The 22,246-nt window shown below is 41.2% G+C and overlaps 1 protein-coding gene across 2 annotated transcripts in view; it reads left to right on the forward strand.

Moving 5' to 3' along the window:
• The window catches only part of srrm4 (serine/arginine repetitive matrix 4), a 166,783-nt gene that overhangs the window by 1,396 nt on the left and 143,141 nt on the right, over positions 1 to 22,246 (forward strand). The window lies entirely within an intron of this gene.

A 22,246-nucleotide genomic window follows, 5' to 3' on the forward strand; every position in this document is an offset into this window, starting at 1 on the left:
CTATTATGTTAGATCCACTATGGACTGGACTCTCACTATTATGTTAGATTCATTATGGACTTGACTCTCACTATTATGTTAGATCCACTATGGACTGGACTCTCACACTATTATGTTAGATCCACTATGGACTGGACTTTCACTATTATGTTAGATCCACTATGGACTGGACTCTCACAATATTATGTTAGATCCACTATGGACTGGACTCTCACTATTATGTTAGATCCACAATGGACTGGACTCTCACAATATTATGTTAGATCCACTATGGACTGGACTCTCACTATTATGTTAGATCCACAATGGACTGGACTCTCACTATTATGTTAGATCCACTATGGACTGGACTCTCACTATTGTGTTAGATCCACTATGGACTGGACTCTCACAATATTATGTTAGGTCCACTATGGACTGGACTCTCACTATTATGTTAGATCCACTATGGACTGGACTCTCACTATTATGTTAGATCCACTATGAACTGGACTTTCACAATATTATGTTAGATCCACTATGGACTGGACTCTCACTATTATGTTAGATTCATTATGGACTTGACTCTCACTATTATGTTAGATCCACTATGGACTGGACTCTCGCAATATTATGTTAGATCCACTATGGACTGGACTCTCAGGAATCTTGGGACTATGAATTGTCTTCAGTGTTTGATGAAACACAAGCTACTATCAATGCAAGACTAAAATGTCACAAAATTGTTGTGACACAAACATTTATTTAATGTTTACTAAATTGTACGTTGGCATCAACATTTTAAAGTTGAAATTCGTTACGATTGAAGACTTCTTTAGATGCTTATGGTTAACATGAAGGTGTATGCTTGGTTCGTTAAAGTGTGTTAATTGTCTACCAACTCACGTACGTTAGCTTTGTTGAAGTCTTACATTTACGATGTAAATGTAAGACCAGAGTCAGGACCCAGGGTGGACCACTCGCCTGTGCATCGGTTGGGGACATCTCTGCGCTGCTAACCCGTCTCCGCTCGGGGTGGTCTCTGGCTGGCCCCACTATGGACTGGACTCTCACTATTATGTTAGATTCACTATGGACTGGACTCTCACTATTATGTTAGATCCACTATGGACTGGACTTTCATAATATTATGTTAGATCCAGTATGGACTGGACTCTCACTATTATGTTAGATTCACTATGGACTGGACTCTCACTATTATGTTAGATCCACTATGGACTGGACTCTCACACTATTATGTTAGATCCACTATGGACTGGACTCTCACTATTATGTTAGATCCACAATGGACTGGACTCTCACAACATTATGTTAGATCCACTATGGACTGGACTCTCACAATATTATGTTAGGTCCACTATGGACTGGACTTTCACTATTATGTTAGATCCACTATGGACTGGACTCTCACAATATTATGTTAGATCCACTATGGACTGGACTCTCACTATTATGTTAGATCCACCATGGACTGGACTTTCACAATATTATGTTAGATCCACTATGGACTGGACTCTCACACTATTATGTTAGATCCACTATGGACTGGACTTTCACTATTATGTTAGATCCACTATGGACTGGACTCTCACAATATTATGTTAGATCCACTATGGACTGGACTCTCACTATTATGTTAGATCCACTATGGACTGGACTCTCACAATATTATGTTAAGTCCACTATGGACTGGACTCTCACTATTATGTTAGATCCACAATGGACTGGACTCTCACAATATTATGTTAGATGCACTATGGACTGTACTCTCACTATTGTGTTAGATCCACTATGGACTGGACTCTCACAATATTATGTTAGGTCCACTATGGACTGGACTCTCACTATTATGTTAGATCCACTATGAACTGGACTCTCACTATTATGTTAGATCCACTATGAACTGGACTTTCACAATATTATGTTAGATCCACTATGGACTGGACTCTCACTATTATGTTAGATTCATTATGGACTTGACTCTCACTATTATGTTAGATCCACTATGGACTGGACTCTCACAATATTATGTTAGATCCACTATGGACTGGACTCTCACAATATTATGTTAGATCCACTATGGACTGGACTCTCACTATTATGTTAGATCCACAATGGACTGGACTCTCACAATATTATGTTAGATCCACTATGGACTGGACTCTCACTATTATGTTAGATCCACTATGGACTGGACTCTCACTATTGTGTTAGATCCACTATGGACTGGACTCTCACAATATTATGTTAGGTCCACTATGGACTGGACTCTCACTATTATGTTAGATCCACTATGGACTGGACTCTCACTATTATGTTAGATCCACTATGAACTGGACTTTCACAATATTATGTTAGATCCACTATGGACTGGACTCTCACTATTATGTTAGATTCATTATGGACTTGACTCTCACTATTATGTTAGATCCACTATGGACTGGACTCTCGCAATATTATGTTAGATCCACTATGGACTGGACTCTCAGGAATCTTGGGACTATGAATTGTCTTCAGTGTTTGATGAAACACAAGCTACTATCAATGCAAGACTAAAATGTCACAAAATTGTTGTGACACAAACATTTATTTAATGTTTACTAAATTGTACGTTGGCATCAACATTTTAAAGTTGAAATTCGTTACGATTGAAGACTTCTGTAGATGCTTATGGTTAACATGAAGGTGTATGCTTGGTTCGTTAAAGTGTGTTAATTGTCTACCAACTCACGTACGTTAGCTTTGTTGAAGTCTTACATTTACGATGTAAATGTAAGACATGTAAGTCATGGATGAAGTGCTGGCTGTCCAGAGTCAGGACCCGGGGTGGACCACTCGCCTGTGCATCGGTTGGGGACATCTCTGCGCTGCTGACCCGTCTCTGCTCGGGGTGGTCTCCGGCTGGCCCCACTATGGACTGGACTCTCACTATTATGTTAGATCCACCATGGACTGGACTTTCACAATATTATGTTAGATCCACTATGGACTGGACTCTCACACTATTATGTTAGATCCACTATGGACTGGACTTTCACTATTATGTTAGATCCACTATGGACTGGACTCTCACAATATTATGTTAGATCCACTATGGACTGGACTCTCACTATTATGTTAGATCCACTATGAACTGGACTTTCACAATATTATGTTAGATCCACTATGGACTGGACTCTCACTATTATGTTAGATTCATTATGGACTTGACTCTCACTATTATGTTGGATCCACTAAGGACTGGACTCTCACAATATTATGTTAGATCCACTATGGACTGGACTCTCACAATATTATGTTAGATCCACTATGGACTGGACTCTCACTATTATGTTAGATCCACTATGGACTGGACTCTCACAATATTATGTTAGATCCACTATGGACTGGACTCTCACTATTATGTTAGATCCACCATGGACTGGACTTTCACAATATTATGTTAGATCCACTATGGACTGGACTCTCACACTATTATGTTAGATCCACTATGGACTGGACTTTCACTATTATGTTAGATCCACTATGGACTGGACTCTCACAATATTATGTTAGATCCACTATGGACTGGACTCTCACTATTATGTTAGATCCACTATGGACTGGACTCTCACAATATTATGTTAAGTCCACTATGGACTGGACTCTCACTATTATGTTAGATCCACAATGGACTGGACTCTCACAATATTATGTTAGATGCACTATGGACTGTACTCTCACTATTGTGTTAGATCCACTATGGACTGGACTCTCACAATATTATGTTAGGTCCACTATGGACTGGACTCTCACTATTATGTTAGATCCACTATGAACTGGACTCTCACTATTATGTTAGATCCACTATGAACTGGACTTTCACAATATTATGTTAGATCCACTATGGACTGGACTCTCACTATTATGTTAGATTCATTATGGACTTGACTCTCACTATTATGTTAGATCCACTATGGACTGGACTCTCACAATATTATGTTAGATCCACTATGGACTGGACTCTCACAATATTATGTTAGATCCACTATGGACTGGACTCTCACTATTATGTTAGATCCACAATGGACTGGACTCTCACAATATTATGTTAGATCCACTATGGACTGGACTCTCACTATTATGTTAGATCCACTATGGACTGGACTCTCACTATTGTGTTAGATCCACTATGGACTGGACTCTCACAATATTATGTTAGGTCCACTATGGACTGGACTCTCACTATTATGTTAGATCCACTATGGACTGGACTCTCACTATTATGTTAGATCCACTATGAACTGGACTTTCACAATATTATGTTAGATCCACTATGGACTGGACTCTCACTATTATGTTAGATTCATTATGGACTTGACTCTCACTATTATGTTAGATCCACTATGGACTGGACTCTCGCAATATTATGTTAGATCCACTATGGACTGGACTCTCAGGAATCTTGGGACTATGAATTGTCTTCAGTGTTTGATGAAACACAAGCTACTATCAATGCAAGACTAAAATGTCACAAAATTGTTGTGACACAAACATTTATTTAATGTTTACTAAATTGTACGTTGGCATCAACATTTTAAAGTTGAAATTCGTTACGATTGAAGACTTCTGTAGATGCTTATGGTTAACATGAAGGTGTATCCTTGGTTCGTTAAAGTGTGTTAATTGTCTACCAACTCACGTACGTTAGCTTTGTTGAAGTCTTACATTTACGATGTAAATGTAAGACATGTAAGTCATGGATGAAGTGCTGGCTGTCCAGAGTCAGGACCCGGGGTGGACCACTCGCCTGTGCATCGGTTGGGGACATCTCTGCGCTGCTGACCCGTCTCTGCTCGGGGTGGTCTCCGGCTGGCCCCACTATGGACTGGACTCTCACTATTATGTTAGATCCACCATGGACTGGACTTTCATAATATTATGTTAGATCCACCATGGACTGGACTTTCACAATATTATGTTAGATCCACTATGGACTGGACTCTCACACTATTATGTTAGATCCACTATGGACTGGACTTTCACTATTATGTTAGATCCACTATGGACTGGACTCTCACAATATTATGTTAGATCCACTATGGACTGGACTCTCACTATTATGTTAGATCCACTATGAACTGGACTTTCACAATATTATGTTAGATCCACTATGGACTGGACTCTCACTATTATGTTAGATTCATTATGGACTTGACTCTCACTATTATGTTGGATCCACTAAGGACTGGACTCTCACAATATTATGTTAGATCCACTATGGACTGGACTCTCACAATATTATGTTAGATCCACTATGGACTGGACTCTCACTATTATGTTAGATCCACAATGGACTGGACTCTCACAATATTATGTTAGATCCACTATGGACTGGACTCTCACTATTATGTTAGATCCACTATGGACTGGACTCTCACTATTGTGTTAGATCCACTGTGGACTGGACTCTCACAATATTATGTTAGGTCCACTATGGACTGGACTCTCACTATTATGTTAGATCCACTATGGACTGGACTCTCACTATTATGTTAGATCCACTATGAACTGGACTTTCACAATATTATGTTAGATCCACTATGGACTGGACTCTCACTATTATGTTAGATTCATTATGGACTTGACTCTCACTCTTATGTTAGATCCACTATGGACTGGACTCTCGCAATATTATGTTAGATCCACTATGGACTGGACTCTCAGGAATCTTGGGACTATGAATTGTCTTCAGTGTTTGATGAAACACAAGCTACTATCAATGCAAGACTAAAATGTCACAAAATTGTTCTGACACAAACATTTATTTAATGTTTACTAAATTGTACGTTGGCATCAACATTTTAAAGTTGAAATTCGTTACGATTGAAGACTTCTGTAGATGCTTATGGTTAACATGAAGGTGTATGCTTGGTTCGTTAAAGTGTGTTAATTGTCTACCAACTCACGTACGTTAGCTTTGTTGAAGTCTTACATTTACGATGTAAATGTAAGACATGTAAGTCATGGATGAAGTGCTGGCTGTCCAGAGTCAGGACCCAGGGTGGACCGCTCGCCTGTGCATCGGTTGGGGACATCTCTGCGCTGCTGACCTGTCTCTGCTCGGGGTGGTCTCCAGCTGGCCCCACTATGGACTGGACTCTCACTATTATGTTAGATCCACTATGGACTGGACTTTCATAATATTATGTTAGATCCACTATGGACTGGACTCTCACACTATTATGTTAGATCCACTATGGACTGGACTCTCACTATTATGTTAGATTCACTATGGACTGGACTCTCACTATTATGTTAGATCCACTATGGACTGGACTCTCACTATTATGTTAGATTCACTATGGACTGGACTCTCACTATTATGTTAGATCCACTATGGACTGGACTTTCACAATATTATGTTAGATCCACTATGGACTGGACTCTCACAATATTATGTTAGGTCCACTATGGACTGGACTCTCACACTATTATGTTAGATCCACTATGGACTGGACTTTCATAATATTATGTTAGATCCACTATGGACTGGACTCTCACTATTATGTTGGATCCACTATGGACTGGACTTTCACAATATTATGTTAGATCCACTATGGACTGGACTCTCACACTATTATGTTAGATCCACTGTGGACTGGACTCTCACACTATTATGTTAGATCCACTATGGACTGGACTCTCACTATTATGTTAGATCCACTATGGACTGGACTCTCACTATTATGTTAGATCCACTTTGGACTGGACTCTCACACTATTATGTTAGATCCACTATGGACTGGACTCTCACAATATTATGTTAGATCCACTATGGACTGGACTCTCACTATTATGTTAGATTCACTATGGACTGGACTCTCACTATTATGTTAGATCCACTATGGACTGGACTTTCACAATATTATGTTAGATCCACTATGGACTGGACTCTCACACTATTATGTTAGATCCACTATGGAATGGACTCTCACACTATTATGTTAGATCCACTATGGACTGGACTCTCACTATTATGTTAGATCCACTATGGACTGGACTCTCACAATATTATGTTAGATCCACTATGGACTGAACTCTCACTATTATGTTAGATCCACTATGGACTGGACTCTCACAATATTATGTTAGGTCCACTATGGACTGGACTCTCACTATTATGTTAGATCCACTATGGACTGGACTCTCACTATCATGTTAGATCCACTATGAACTGGACTTTCACAATATTATGTTAGATCCACTATGGACTGGACTCTCACTATTATGTTAGATCCACTATGAACTGGACTTTCACAATATTATGTTAGATCCACTATGGACTGGACTCTCACTATTATGTTAGATCCACTATGAACTGGACTTTCACAATATTATGTTAGATCCACTATGGACTGGACTCTCACTATTATGTTAGATCCACTATGGACTGGACTCTCACTATTATGTTAGATCCACTATGGACTGGACTCTCACTATTATGTTAGATCCACTATGAACTGGACTTTCACAATATTATGTTAGATCCACTATGGACTGGACTCTCACTATTATGTTAGATCCACTATGGACTGGACTTTCACAATATTATGTTAGATCCACTATGGACTGGACTCTCACACTATTATGCTAGATCCACTATGGACTGGACTCTCACTATTATGTTAGATCCACTATGGACTGGACTTTCACAATATTATGTTAGATCCACTATGGACTGGACTCTCACTATTATGTTAGATTCACTATGGACTGGACTCTCACTATTATGTTAGATCCACTATGGACTGGACTTTCACAATATTATGTTAGATCCACTATGGACTGGACTTTCACAATATTATGCTAGATCCACTATGGACTGAACTCTCACTATTATGTTAGATCCACTATGGACTGGACTCTCACAATATTATGTTAGATCCACTATGGACTGGACTCTCACACTATTATGTTAGATCCACTATGGACTGGACTCTCACAATATTATGTTAGATCCACTATGGACTGGACTCTCACACTATTATGTTAGATCCACTATGGACTGGACTTTCACAATGTAATACTAGACCCACTCGACGTCCATTGCATCCGGTCTCCCCTCCACATAGTCATTCACATCAAAAAACCTTAGGGTACATTAAACACATCCACGTGTGCGCTGCCGAACATGCTCCTATGCTCGTAAAACCAGCAATGTCATGACATGACGATGACGGGGGCTCAAGTTGGTACTTTTCAGAGGCGGTATAGAATCTAATATGATTCATTAGTATCGCGGTACTATACTAATACCGGTATACCGTACAACCCTATGCCGGGGTGTGTCTCTGGGAGTTTTTGTCCAATGGATGAATGACCTGGTTTAAGCTAGCATACGATCGTCCAAACTGTCTGGCTACTTGTGTCGCGTTTCGACTCGGTCATTGACCCTAACCCATAGTCGGACTCGCCTGGCTGACCTTTGAACGATGTTGTGGCACCCTTCGTCAGCTTCCTCTCACGCGCAATCAGACGAGTTAATGAGGATTAGGACGGCCCATTTCATTTGAAGTGTCAGCAGGCAGCAGGGACGCTGAAGCACATAATGGGCCTTTAATGGCGGCGGGACGTGGGTATGGAACCTAACCGCCGCCAGAAACAACCAAAACTGAGCCGTATTCTCTTTGTAAAAGTGGAAGCCTTTTATATGGGTCTCACCAGGCCCGGCCCTAACCAATCTGGCGCCCTAGGCAAGATTTTAGGTGGCGCCCCCCCACATCGGCAGTGAAGTGTATATACTCACAAGAAACTGAATAGCTTTGTCTTTGACCTTTTTTTTTTTACTTACAACTATACCTAATATATAAAGGGGTGGAAAAGTGACTATTACCTGCAGGGCAAACATTAGCTAACCAGAAGGCAATAACAATGTAAACAAAAAACATCTGCTTAAAAGATCTAATACAAATGTCCCTGAGGAATGTAAGGTGGGAGTATTGTAATTACCTAACGTTACATTATTATTTTCCATAACAATTTAGCCCCCTCCACAATATTAACCCGACGTTAAAACAGAACTAGCTATTTATTGATTAGCAATTGCCGAATCATGTAACATTAGCTTAATGCTAAAAAGCCAGCTACTATCACATTCTGTAACAGACAAATCATTTCATGTAGGCTAACGTTACCTACCTGCTACCTCTGTCTTTTCTCGTTTCTCCTCCTCTTCTTTTCTCTTTTTTCTTCCCTGGGCACCTGACAGTTTTGGCCGTTTTGACATCTTGTGTTGATTTTTTGATGTGGTGACGTCCAAAAAGAGTCATGATACGGGAAGGGAGGGGGCGCACCGTGCGAGGGGAGGGGGGGGGGGGGCGTAATGTTGTAACAAATAATATAAGGTCACCATAAGGTCACCGTGTTCTTCTTATTACGAAAAAGTGCCCTTTTAGGTCATCAATGACCTACTTGGTTGACTACTTTTGTTAACAAAAGGGGTCATTTTTATGAAAAATTGCTCCATTTCTGTGGACCTGGGTTGTAGTAAAGATCATTTACATTTTACGCGAAACCAGTACCTGTCACGGCGGGGTTGCAGCTTACTGCGCGGTTCGTTCTCCCGGGATGCAAACGGACGACTCCGGACAGGACTTGCAGGTAGGAACATGATTTAATCTTGAAAATAACGCAAAGTACCAAAAAACAGAAAACAAGCAAAAGGAATAATGTGCTGATCGCACTCAAAACTAAGCTACCACTTAGCATGGACTAGAAGACAAGCAAACTTACGTGAAGAGAGCATGAAACTATGGCATGGAACACTCACGAAACTGTGGCATGAAACAAACAAGACTTACTAGTAGGTTGCGGGAAGCAAACAATGACGCCAGGCCGACTGACTGGCAAAGGCAGGCTTAAATAATGCCTCTGATTAGTGCTCGGGTAGCAGGTGAGCGGGCGAACACTAATCAGAGACAGGTGAACACAATGAGCAACCGTGGCAACCAAAATAAACTCAGAGGTGTCACAAACAGGAACTAAAAGAGTCCAAAACTAACAGAAAATACAAAAACATGATCCGGACCACGGATCATGACAGTACCAAATCGGTACTTACCGTATTTTTCGGAGTATAAGTCGCACCTGCCGAAAATGCATAATAAAGAAGGAGAAAAACATATATAAGTCGCACTGGACCCTGGCCAAACTATGAAAAAAAAACTGCGACTTATAGTCCGAAAAGTACAGTACTCCTTCATTCCGCAGTTCGATTCAAAAACTCCTTCATTCCGCACTACATCCAGCTATTGATGATATTTGTCTATTACCTGACCGCGTCTATGTTCTGCCGGATCTACTGATGTCAGATGAAACAAAAATTGAGCTGTTTGGCCACAATACCCAGCAATATGTTTGGAGTAGAAAAGCTGAGGCCTTTAATCCCAGGAACACCAAACCTACCGTCAAGCATGGTGGTGGTAGTATATGCTCTGGGCCTGTTTTGCTGCCAACAGGACTGGTGCTTTAAATGGGACAATGAAAAAGGAGGATTACCTCCAAATTCTTCAGGACAACCTAAAATCACCAGCCCGGAGGTTGGGTCTCGGGCGCAGTCGGGTGTTCCAACAGGACGATGACCCCAAACACACGTCAAAAGTGGTAAAGGAATGGCTAAATCAGGCTAGGTTTAAGGTTTTAGAATGGCCTTCCCAAAGTCCTGACTTAAAGGGGAACATTATCACCAGACCTATGTAAGCGTCAATATATACCTTGATGTTGCAGAAAAAAGACCATATATTTTTTCAACCGATTTCCGAACTCTAAATGGGTGAATTTTGGCGAATTAAACGCCTTTCTATTATTCGCTCTCGGAGGGATGACGTCACAACGGGAAGCAATCCGCCATTTTCTCAAACACCGAGTCAAATCAGCTCTGTTATTTTCCGTTTTTTCGACTGTTTTCCGTACCTTGGAGACATCATGCCTCGTCGGTGTGTTGTCGGAGGGTGTAACAACACCAACAGGGACGGATTCAAGTTGCACCAGTGGCCCAAAGATGCGAAAGTGGCAAGAAATTGGACGTTTGTTCCGCACACTTTACCGACGAAAGCTATGCTACGACAGAGATGGCAAGAATGTGTGGATATCCTGCGACACTCAAAGCAGATGCATTTCCAACGATAAAGTCAAAGAAATCTGCCGCCAGACCCCCAGGAAAAGAGAGCGGATGAGGGTATGTCTACAGAATATATTAATTGATGAAAACTGGGCTGTCTGCACTCTCAAAGTGCATGTTGTTGCCAAATGTATTTCATATGCTGTAAACCTAGTTCATAGTTGTTAGTTTCCTTTAATGCCAAACAAACACATACCAATCGTTGGTTAGAGGGCAATCGCCGAATTCGTCCTCGCTTTCTCCCGTGTCGCTGGCTGTCGTGTCGTTTTCGTCGGTTTCGCTTGCACACGGTTCAAACCGATATGGCTCAATAGCTTCAGTTTCTTCTTCAATTTCGTTTTCGCTACCTGCCTCCACACTACAACCATCCGTTTCAATACATGCGTAATCTGTTGAATCGCTTAAACCGCTGAAATCCGAGTCTGAATCCGAGCTAATGTCGCTATAAATTTGCTGTTCTATCCGCCATGTTTGTTTGTATCGGCCTCACTATGTGACGTCACAGGAAAATGGACGGGTGTTTATAACGATGGTTAAAAAGCTTTTTTTTAGGGATATTGCGTGATGGGTAAAATTTTGAAAAAAACTTCGAAAAATAAAATAAGCCACTGGGAACTGATTTTTTATGGTTTTAACCCTTCTGAAATTGTGATAACGGTCCCCTTTAAACGTGTGGACAATGCTGAAGAAACAAGTCCATGTCAGAAAACCAACAAATCTAGCGGAACTGCACCAATTTTGTCAAGAGGAGTGTTCAAAAATTTAACCAGAAGCTTGCCAGAAGCTTGTGGTAGCTGAGATAGGCACGACCCCGAAAGGGATAAGCGGTAGAAAATGGATGGATGGATGCTTTTGGGTTGTAACCCACGTGTTGAGACTGGGTCAGGGTCCCCCTTCGGTGGCACCCACCCACTAAGAGATCTGGTTTCTAATTGCATATCCAGGTGTGTTAGTCAGATTAAGGTGTTTCTATGGGTTGTAGGATGCTTATCAAGAGTCGATATATTTGCGAACTAATCTGTTGCATGGACTGTGATACACCCTGAAAACTGAGTAGGAGGTAGAGATGCGTGGATAGGCAATTATTTCATCCGCAACCGCATCAGAAAGTCGTCAACCATCCGCCATCCACCCGATCTAACATTTAATCAGAACCGCACCCGACCGCACCCGACCGCACCCGCCCGTTGTTATATATCTAATATAGACGATGCAAGGCATTAGTGAGGTTATAAAGCTTTTGCCTGTTAAAGAAAGGAGACTGATCCAATGCAGCACAGACATTTGCGTGCCACGCTGTCACGGCCCAGACGCACACCAGTGCGCAATCATATGGGAGCCGCGCTGAGCGCACCTCCAAGCTCGTCTCGCTGCCGGCGACGGCCGGGTATGGGCCCGACGCTCCAGCGCCATCCATTTTCAGGGCTAGTTGATTTGGCAGGTGGGTTGTTACACACTCTTTAGCGGGTTCCGACTTCCATGGCCACCGTCCTGCTGTCTATGTCAACCAGGGTGAGCCCCACCCCTTTCGTGAGCGCACTGCGCGCGGAGTGACCCCTGTTACGCGCCCCCGGCAACAGGGGTGGCGGGCAGGTAAGCTGCGCGGGCGGAGCGCGCGGAGTGACCCCTGTTACGAGCCCCCGGCCACGGGGGTGGCGGGCAGGTAAGCTGCTTACCTGCTGCGCGTGACGCCGGCCGCGGCGAAGGCGGACGAGGCGGGGTGTCGGTGCGGTGGGCGCGGTGGTGACCCTGGACGTGCGTCGGGCCCTTCTCGCGGATCGCCTCAGCTACGGCTCCCGGTGGGGCCCTCTCGGGGGAAGGGGCCTCGGTCCCGGACCCCGGCGAGGCGTCCCTTCTCCGCTCCGTAAAAGTGGCATATGCTGCAGGTGCCTGCTCGTTTTTCGTATGTGGGTAACAACATTTAACTATGTATATATATTTCCCAATTGGTTTAACTGCCACCCGCCTGAATCTATTTAAAATCTAATTTTTTTTTATTTCAACTGCCCGACACGACCCGCGGATAAAATCTAATTTTTTTTTATTTCATCCGCCCGATCCGCGGATAATCCGCGGACTCCGCAGTTGTGCCCGCAAACCGCGCATCTCTAGTAGGAGGCACAGCAGCTGTCTCCTCGGCTTTCGGCAATCCTCCAGTGGTCCTCGCCGGCCCGCAGGAGGTTTGACAGTGATGCTGATGGCGAGCGGAGAGCGCCGCCAACGTCCCCACGAAGGACACATCGTGTCGCTAATTTGCCGCGGAAGGCAAGGACTTCTTCGGGGGGTTGATACAGATTCAGAATAATGAGGGGAAACTCCGTAGATAAACACTAAGACTTGTAAGGATTCAGCTTTTTCCTCGCATAGTCTGGCCTGGATTGGACCATCAGGACACGTCGCCTCAGGCCTCCTCTCCTTGTGGAAACATCATTATTCACCCAGGAGGACTGCGGGGGAAGGGGGGGGGGAGGGTACGGTTGTCACACCGACATAATAGAGGCGGTGAAAGAAGATGTTTCACTTCTTCCGCTGGAGAGTATCTAAAGTTTTCTTTGTGTGCGTTTGACGGTCTCATCTGTGGCAGATGGCGTCCACAAAAGGGTGCGCGTTGTGTGTCTCAGGCCTGCCCGTTTTACAATGAAGAGGGTAAAACGCCTTGGAGGTGTTTGTGCAGTGACATCACCGTTGGGATTATTCTTCCACCAAGTGGCCAAAACAAGACAAAATGATATTTATGCCAGCCTTACTCTCGCAGTCTGCTCAGATACTTTGGCTGAAAATTGCTTAGTTCCATCACCCACTTGTGGTCGCAACGTAATAGACGCCATATATTACATACCACAGCGGGGCATTAAGGAGAGGAGCAGGGGGGGACACAAACGTCAGCGACAGTAGCTAGCCTAGTTATGCTAATGCTAACATAACACTGCCATTTCAACTTCACGCTACGTTAGCTTATTAGCTGAAGAAAAACAAAATGATTGAATTTCCAGCTCCCACGTCTGCAACTGACTGAACGGATTGACAGAGCTGTCATGATCCGTGGCCCGGATCATGTTTTTGTTATGTTCTGTTATTTTTGGACTCCCTTAGTTCCTGTTTTGTGCACCTCTGGGTTTGTTTTGGTTTCTATGGGGATTCAGTGTTTCCCACAGGACAGGCATCTATTTGTGGTGGTGTGGTCGGGGGGCGGGGGGTGACGGCGGCAGCGGCGATGACCAAGGAGAACGCGGAGTTGGAATATAAGTACAACACTTTATGTACATATTTAGCTCATTAAAATTACCGACAGGAAGGCGAGAAACACTTTATTTCAACAGACTCTGGCGCCGTACCGACTGCACAGTTGCGCTAACAAAATAAGAGTCTCAGAAAGCTGGCGTGCACAAGCTAGCAAGCTACGGAGTTTGCCGACAATGTATTTCTTGTAAAGTGTATACAAAGGAGTACAGAAGCTGGACAAATAAGATGCCAAAAACCAACCACTTTCATGTGGTATTGGACAGAAAGGAGGACTTTTTTTCTCCTCCATTCGAAAATGCGGACGTTATCAGCACCACTGTCTGATTCCTATCAATGCAAGTCATCACAATCAGGTAATACACCAACTTATATTCTTGTCTTCATGAAAGAAAGGAATCTATATGTGTTAAACATGCTTGTATTATTTTTAAACACCTTTAACTTGTTAACAATATTAACTATATGTGTTAAACATGCTTGTATTATCTTTAAACACCTTTAACTTGTTAACAATATTAACTATATGTGTTAAACATGCTTGTATTGTCATTAAACACCTTTAACTTGTTAACAATATTAACTATATGTATTAAACATACTTGTATTATCATTAAACACCTTTAATTTATTAACAATATGTGTTAAACATGCTTGTATTATCTTTAAACACCTTTAACTTGTTAACAATATTAACTATATGTATTAAACATACTTGTATTATCATTAAACACCTTTAATTTATTAACAATATTAGCTATATGTGTTAAACATGCTTGCATTATCATTAAACACCTTTAACTTGTTAACAAAAACATATATTTCATAAAAAAGTAAATAGAAATGATATATATGAATGAGGTAGATCCCCACGACTTGATCAATTGAAAAGTAGTTCGCCTGCAGAAAAAGTGTGAGCACCCCTGAGTTACACCCATCTGAACAGGTCAGCCACCTGTTTAAAACCCGATCACAGTTGAAATCTTGAAATGAAGGGCCTTTAATGGCCAAAACATTAACCTGGACAACATTTTAACAGCTGGTTGGCTCAGATTTTATTCTTTTCATTGCATTCACATGCTGCAGTGGACAATTTAGCTTCATTATTAATGCAGTATCTGAAGCACCGTCTCCACGTGTGTTTATTGACAACAGGGTTATAACCTGGACACGTTAGCTCATCGGTATGGTAACACGTGACGTGACAACAGCGGCGGTGTTAATGAAGCAGCGTCAGGCTGCTCACCGTGAGTGAAACGCTCGGTGAAATCGTGGATTAACGTTAAATATATGACGAGCCGCGAGCGATGCAGCTATAACTTATCTACCTACAACCTATATTACCCTCGTATTTTGATCCGGTCGGTCCGTTCTTTTACTCCGCCGTCTTCTTCTTCTTCTTCTTCTTCTTCTTCTTCTGGCCCACCAGGTGAATTAAGTGCTATTGGCGGAGTTACAATGCATAGTAGGCTACCGCCACCTACTGCACCGGAGTTGTAACTACAAGGTACATTCACAGACAGAGTCCCATTGCTTTTATGAGCGGTCGAGCGAGTCAAAAGCCGAAAAATCAATTTGTGGCGGACGTAATTCTTTCGTGGCGGGCCGCCACAAATAAATGAATGTGTGGGAAACACTGGGATTCATTTGGTTCACCTGCCTCTGGTTAGTGGTCGGCACGCTCACCTGCAGTCGACCACTAATCAGAGAGCTATTTATTCACCTCTCTCGCCACACTCGTGCTGGCTTCTTTGTTTGCTTCATGCTCTCGTCACGTAAGTTTGCTTGTCTCCTAGCCTATGCTAAGTTAGCTTCGAGTGCGATTGGCACGTGTTTGCTTTCCACTGGTTTTCTGTTCTTGGTGGTGCTTTGTTTTTTTTGTCAAGAATAAACCATGCTCCTACCTGCATGTCCTGTCCGGAGTGGTCCGTTTGCATCCCGGGGGAACGAACCTCGCAGCAAGCTGCAACCCCGCCGTGACAAGAGCCATGTCATTTTAATTCAAATGTGTAGCGAAGCCTGTTTTAAAAAAAAAAAAAAAGAAAGAATGATTGAGCTAAATTTGGACCAGAAGTTTTGTATGTGAAAACAATTTAATCTGAAACTGAAAGTTGATGTCTATTTAAAAGTGCACACAATTTAATTTTAGGTTAAATATAATTTTGGTATAATTCTTCATTTTAATTTTTCACTTAACATATTGCTGGGTATTGTGGCCAAACATTTACAATTTTGTTTAATCTGATCACAGAACTTTCCTCCAGAAGGTCTTATCTTTGTCCATGTGATGTCAGATGAAACAAAAATTGAGCACAAAAAAAATCAGAGTTGTACAAATTATTAGAAACTCAAGACAGCCATGACATTATGTTCTTTACAAGTGGATGTAAACTTTTGACCATGACTGTATATATGTATATATATATATATATATATATATATATATATATATATATATATATATATATATATATATATATATATATATATATATATATATATATATATATATATATATATATATATATATATGTGTGTGGGAAAAAAAATCACAAGACTATTTCATCTCTACAGGCCTGTTTCATGAGGGGGGGTACCCTCAATCATCAGGAGAAATCTCCTGATATATTGCGCTCTACTACGGTATCGAGCACTATTTTTTGGATAACCTTATTAAGACATATATATATATATATATATGTATATATGTATATATGTATGTGTATATATGTATATATGTATATATGTATGTGTATATATGTATGTGTATATATATATATATATATATATATATACGTATATATATGTATATATATATGTATGTATATATATATATGTATATATATATGTATATATATGTATATATATATGTATGTATATATATATATATATATATATATATATATATGTATATATATGTGTATATATATATATATATATATATATGTATATATATATATATGTATATATATATATATATGTGTATATATATATATATGTATATATAAATCCGGGAAGGTTGGCAAGTATGATAGACACAAACCATTGTATTCCGTTTTTATTTACAATTTACACAACGTGACAACTTCACTGGTTTTGGGTTTAGTAGATCAGACCTTTATTGTCATTTACACTAACCTGACTCTTATCGCCGTAGTACTTCCTGTCCATGAAAGGTTCCCTGCTAGATGCTGCACGGCGTGGAAGAAGGAAAGGGTTAACTCTGCTTTCATTTCCCAGAAAAAAATGCTCAGGAGAATGAATTGAGCCAAACTCTCCGCATGAATCCATAGACGTGCGCGAGGCAGTCAACTGTAGCGCGTTTGACTCACGATGCCGCCCGTCCCGTTATCTCGCCATCATTACCGCGTGGCACTTTTTTTTTTTTTTTTATTCCAAAACATCAGCGCATAAAAGGAGATGATACATTTACAGAGACAAAGTTTGAAAAAAAAACAAGAAATCAATATTTCGTCATGGAGACAAATGGCCTCCATTTACTTTTGGCGGCGCCACGCTTGTTTTGGGCTAATATTTCAAAATAAAAGGCATCACAGAACAAATTAAAGGTCAAATGTGTCCTGATGATTGATTCAAGCGGCTTCTGCTTGCTCAATTTTACTCAAGCTCGACTCGGAAATGTTATTTTTGTGTGTGTGTTTTTATTTTTTTAAAGTAAGAATTCATAGCTTAATCTCTACCTTGCTGCAGCTGCCCTCAGTCTCCTCATGGATAAAGAGGGCGACCCCTTTACCCGTTCGACTACACTTTCTATAAGACATAAATTAATCTATTGAAATGATTTAGCAACTATTAGTAGTAGAGTTAATTGAAAGCAGGTGATAATTGAAAATAATGACAGTGTCATGTCTAAGTAATCATGTTTTGTTTTAAGTCATGTTTTGTTTAGTTTCTGGCTTTTCACTCCCTTGTCTTGTTTGCATGATTACCCATTAGTTTCACCTGTTCCACGTTTGGACTCATTGTGCACGCTTGTTTGTCACCATAGCAACCATTAGATTTCACCTGTCACGTCACGCACCTGTTTCACGTTTTGAGTCACGCACCTGCTTTCACTAATCATGTCCATAGTATTTAAGTTAATTCATTTTCTGTTGTTCGTCCTGACGACACACCCCGCATTTATGCCCCCTGTCACACTCTGTCCTCCGCTGCGCACTTCATGTCCATGCCAAGTAAGTTTTGTTTCGATTAATGCCACAGTTAGTGTTTTGTTTAATTGTTCATAGTTTTTTGCCCCTGTGCAAGTCTTTTGTTTTCATTAGTCAAGTTTGTACATCCGCCTTGAGCGCCCCTTTTGTTCGTTTGAGTGTTATTATTAAATTATGTATTTACCTTCATGCCGTGACCAGTCCAATTCACTTGCACCTCGGGAGAACAAACCACACCATAGTCCAAGTCTTGACAGACAGCCTATTTGTGTGATTTTTGATAATGATTTAGAGTGCATGAGAAAGTGAACAAGCAGTAGCTCTAATTTACCAACATACAGTATGAGCAACATAACTCATGTTGTAATAAATAGCCGAAAAGAGCATTTAGAACCAAGATTTTAGCCACCGCTGTCTTGTAGCGTTAGTTAAAAAACAGCACCAGGAAGTTGCCTACAGCCACAGTTTTAAGCAGACGATTTTCAACCCTGGTTGTAACTTGCTTTTGTGTACCACCTGGCAAGTATAGGAGCTAATTGAATAGCGTTAATTGAAGCACTTGGGTCAAGGGTTTCACATTTGGATCGATACGGTACCGATTTATGATATCTGGGAATCGAAACAGCTGCTCAACGGTACCAATTACCAGTAGTTTTGTGTGTGTTCAAATGTTTTCATAAATGTTGTTTTTTTAAAAAACTATTTTTTTTATTTAACATTTAATGCTGTGCTAATCCAGTTGTTTTCTGACACTTCTGTGTCTCATTTGCATGTATTGTACTGTACTGTTCTATACTGTACTGTACTGTACTATATCGTATAGTAGAGTCTGTAATTCCAAATTGTTAGACGGCAGTAGTGTATAGGTTTAGTATAGGCCTTAGTTAAAGTTAAAGTACCACTGATAGTCACACATAGTAGGTGTGGTGAAATTCCCCTCTGCATTTGACCCATCACCTGGTTCCACCCCCTGGGAGGTGAGGGGAGCAGTGAGTAGCAGCGGTGGCCACGCTCGAGAACCATTTTGGTGATTTAACCCCCAAGGGGGCTCACAAGGCCACTGGGCAGGCTAGCCAGAAAGTAGTCTCTGGCATTAAGTTGAAAGTGCCAGCCTTGTCTTTTGTTGTGCCCTACAAAGTGTTGATACAGTAGGTATTGTACTTCTTACACACCAGCTGTTTAATTGTAACGTGCAAACTGGTTGTAGTTTCCATTACAACATTTGGAGGTGTTGAAATCGCCATGTAAAACTGCTAATGCTAATCGGTAGCATGCCGATGGCATATCTAATGTAAACTAGCATCGAGCTCGAGCATTTTGAAAAGTAAATTTTCTGAATTCCTACTTCTTTTGTTGAGCCCTACAAAGTGTTGATACTGTAGGTATTGTACTATTTACACACCAGCTGTTTAATTGTATCGTGCAAACTGGTCGTAGTTTCCATTACAACATTTGGAGGTGTTGAAATCGCCATGTAAAACTGCTAATGCTAATCGGTAGCATGACCTTGGCATCCATCCATCCATCCATTTTCTACCGCTTGGCATATCTAATGTAAATTAGCATTGAGCTAGAGCATTTTGAAAAGTGACTATTCTGAATTCCTACTTCTTTTGTTGAGCCCAACAAAGTGTTGATACAGTAGGTATTGTACTATTTACACACCAGCTGTTTAATTGTAACATGCAAACTGGTTGTAGTTTCCATTACAACATTTGGAGGTGTTGAACTCGCCATGTAAAACTGCTAATGCTAATCGGTAGCATGCCTTTGGCATATCTAATATAAATTAGCATCGAGCTAGGGCATTTTGAAAAGTGAATGTTCTCAATTCCTACTTCCACACAAGTAACACTGACAATGAGCAAACTAATTGAGAATACACAAACAGGCAAGTAGTGCATCAACAATGCAACTTTTGGAGGATCGAGGGCACGCCAACATGATTTTATATTACAGGAAGTGGACTCTTAAATACAGAGAAGGCGACTGCTGCCCTCCAACATCTTATTAAGGGAGAGGAAAGAGAGAGATTATTTTTGAGCTCTCCATTAACGGGCACGGTCGCCGCCATCCATCACGGCGGCTCGACGCGTTTCACAAGTTAGCGGCGGAGCGCGCCACATCTCTCCAAATCGATAGGCGGGTCGTCGCAGCCGCCGCCATTTTTCACACAAATACGTTCCAAGACGCTGACGCGTGCGCTCTGACACGTTCAAGTCGTCGCCGGGCGCTTGTCATCCATAATGGCGATTACTGTCACGCTGCAGCGTGTCCCAGGTGATGTCACGTAATGTCCTGGGCATGACGTTAAACAGTAGAGGCTCCTCTATGGGGTCTTGGGGCACTAGGAGGTTAACCCCTTTTCTACTGTTACCCCAGGTGGACCTTGGCAAAGGCCTAGTACCTGACTGCCCTCTAGCCAGGGATACGGTGAAGACCTCAACGGCGGAGCAGGCGGAAGACGGTAGATTTTAAGAACTACCACAACGGCCGCGATGGCGGAAGAAGGCTGCAGCAGAAAAGGGTCTTGGACTCCACACTGCAAAAAGTCAGTGTTCAAAAACAAGAAAAAATTTTTACAAAAATGAGAGGTATTTTATTTGAACTAAGCAAAATTATCTGCCAATAGAACAAGAAAATTCGGCTTGTCAAGACTTTCCAAAACAAGTCAAATTAGCTAACCTCAATGAACCCCAAAATACCTTAAAATAAGTATATTCTCACTAACATACTTGCCAACTTTGAGACCTCCGATTTATATATATACATATAAGAAATACTTGACTTTCAGTGAATTGTAGCTATATATATTTATATATATATATATATATATATATATATATATATATATATATATATATATATATATATATATATATATATATATATATATATGTCTTAATAAGGTTATCCAAAAAATAGTGCTCGATACCGTAGTAGAGCGCAATATATGTATGTGTGGGAAAAAAAATCACAAGACTATTTCATCTCTACAGGCCTGTTTCATGAGGGGGGGTTCCCTCAATCATCAGGAGATTTTAATGGGAGCATTCACATACCATGGTTTATATAGGGCACAGAGTGGGTGGGTACAGGCTGGCGTAGGGGCGTGGTGATTGGCTCATGTGTTACCTAGGAGGTGTTTCCGTCTGTGGCGGCATGCTGTTACAATTTCGCTGCGCTTGTTGAGGGATGACAGGTCTGGACGGTAGATAATAAACAGTTTCTCTTTCAAGCATAGGTTGCATCTTTTATTACCACTATTGTAAGGTGTGCTGGATGCAAGAATTTGCCATGTTATTGAATATTCAACATTATTGTCTTTGAGGTCCCAAATGTGTTTGCTGAGTTCTGTGGTAATCCGCAGGTTTTGGTTCCTGAAAGAAGCCTTGTGATTGTTCCATCTGGTTTTGAATTCTCCCTCGGTTAATCCTACATATGTGTCGGATGTGTTAATGCCCTTGCGTATTACCTTAGATAGGTAGACAACTGATGTTTGTAAGCACCCCCCGTTGAGAGGGCAATCAGGTTTCTTTCGACAGTTACAGCCTTTGTTGGTTTTGGAGTCGCTCTGTCCGGGGGCCGACGGCTCATTTGCAATTGTTTTGTTGTGGTTTGAGATGATTTGTCGTATATTGTTCATACAGCTGTAGCTCAATTTAATGTTGTT

The sequence above is a fragment of the Nerophis lumbriciformis genome, linkage group LG03, assembly GCF_033978685.3.
Source record: "Nerophis lumbriciformis linkage group LG03, RoL_Nlum_v2.1, whole genome shotgun sequence".
Classification (NCBI taxonomy): domain Eukaryota; kingdom Metazoa; phylum Chordata; class Actinopteri; order Syngnathiformes; family Syngnathidae; genus Nerophis; species Nerophis lumbriciformis.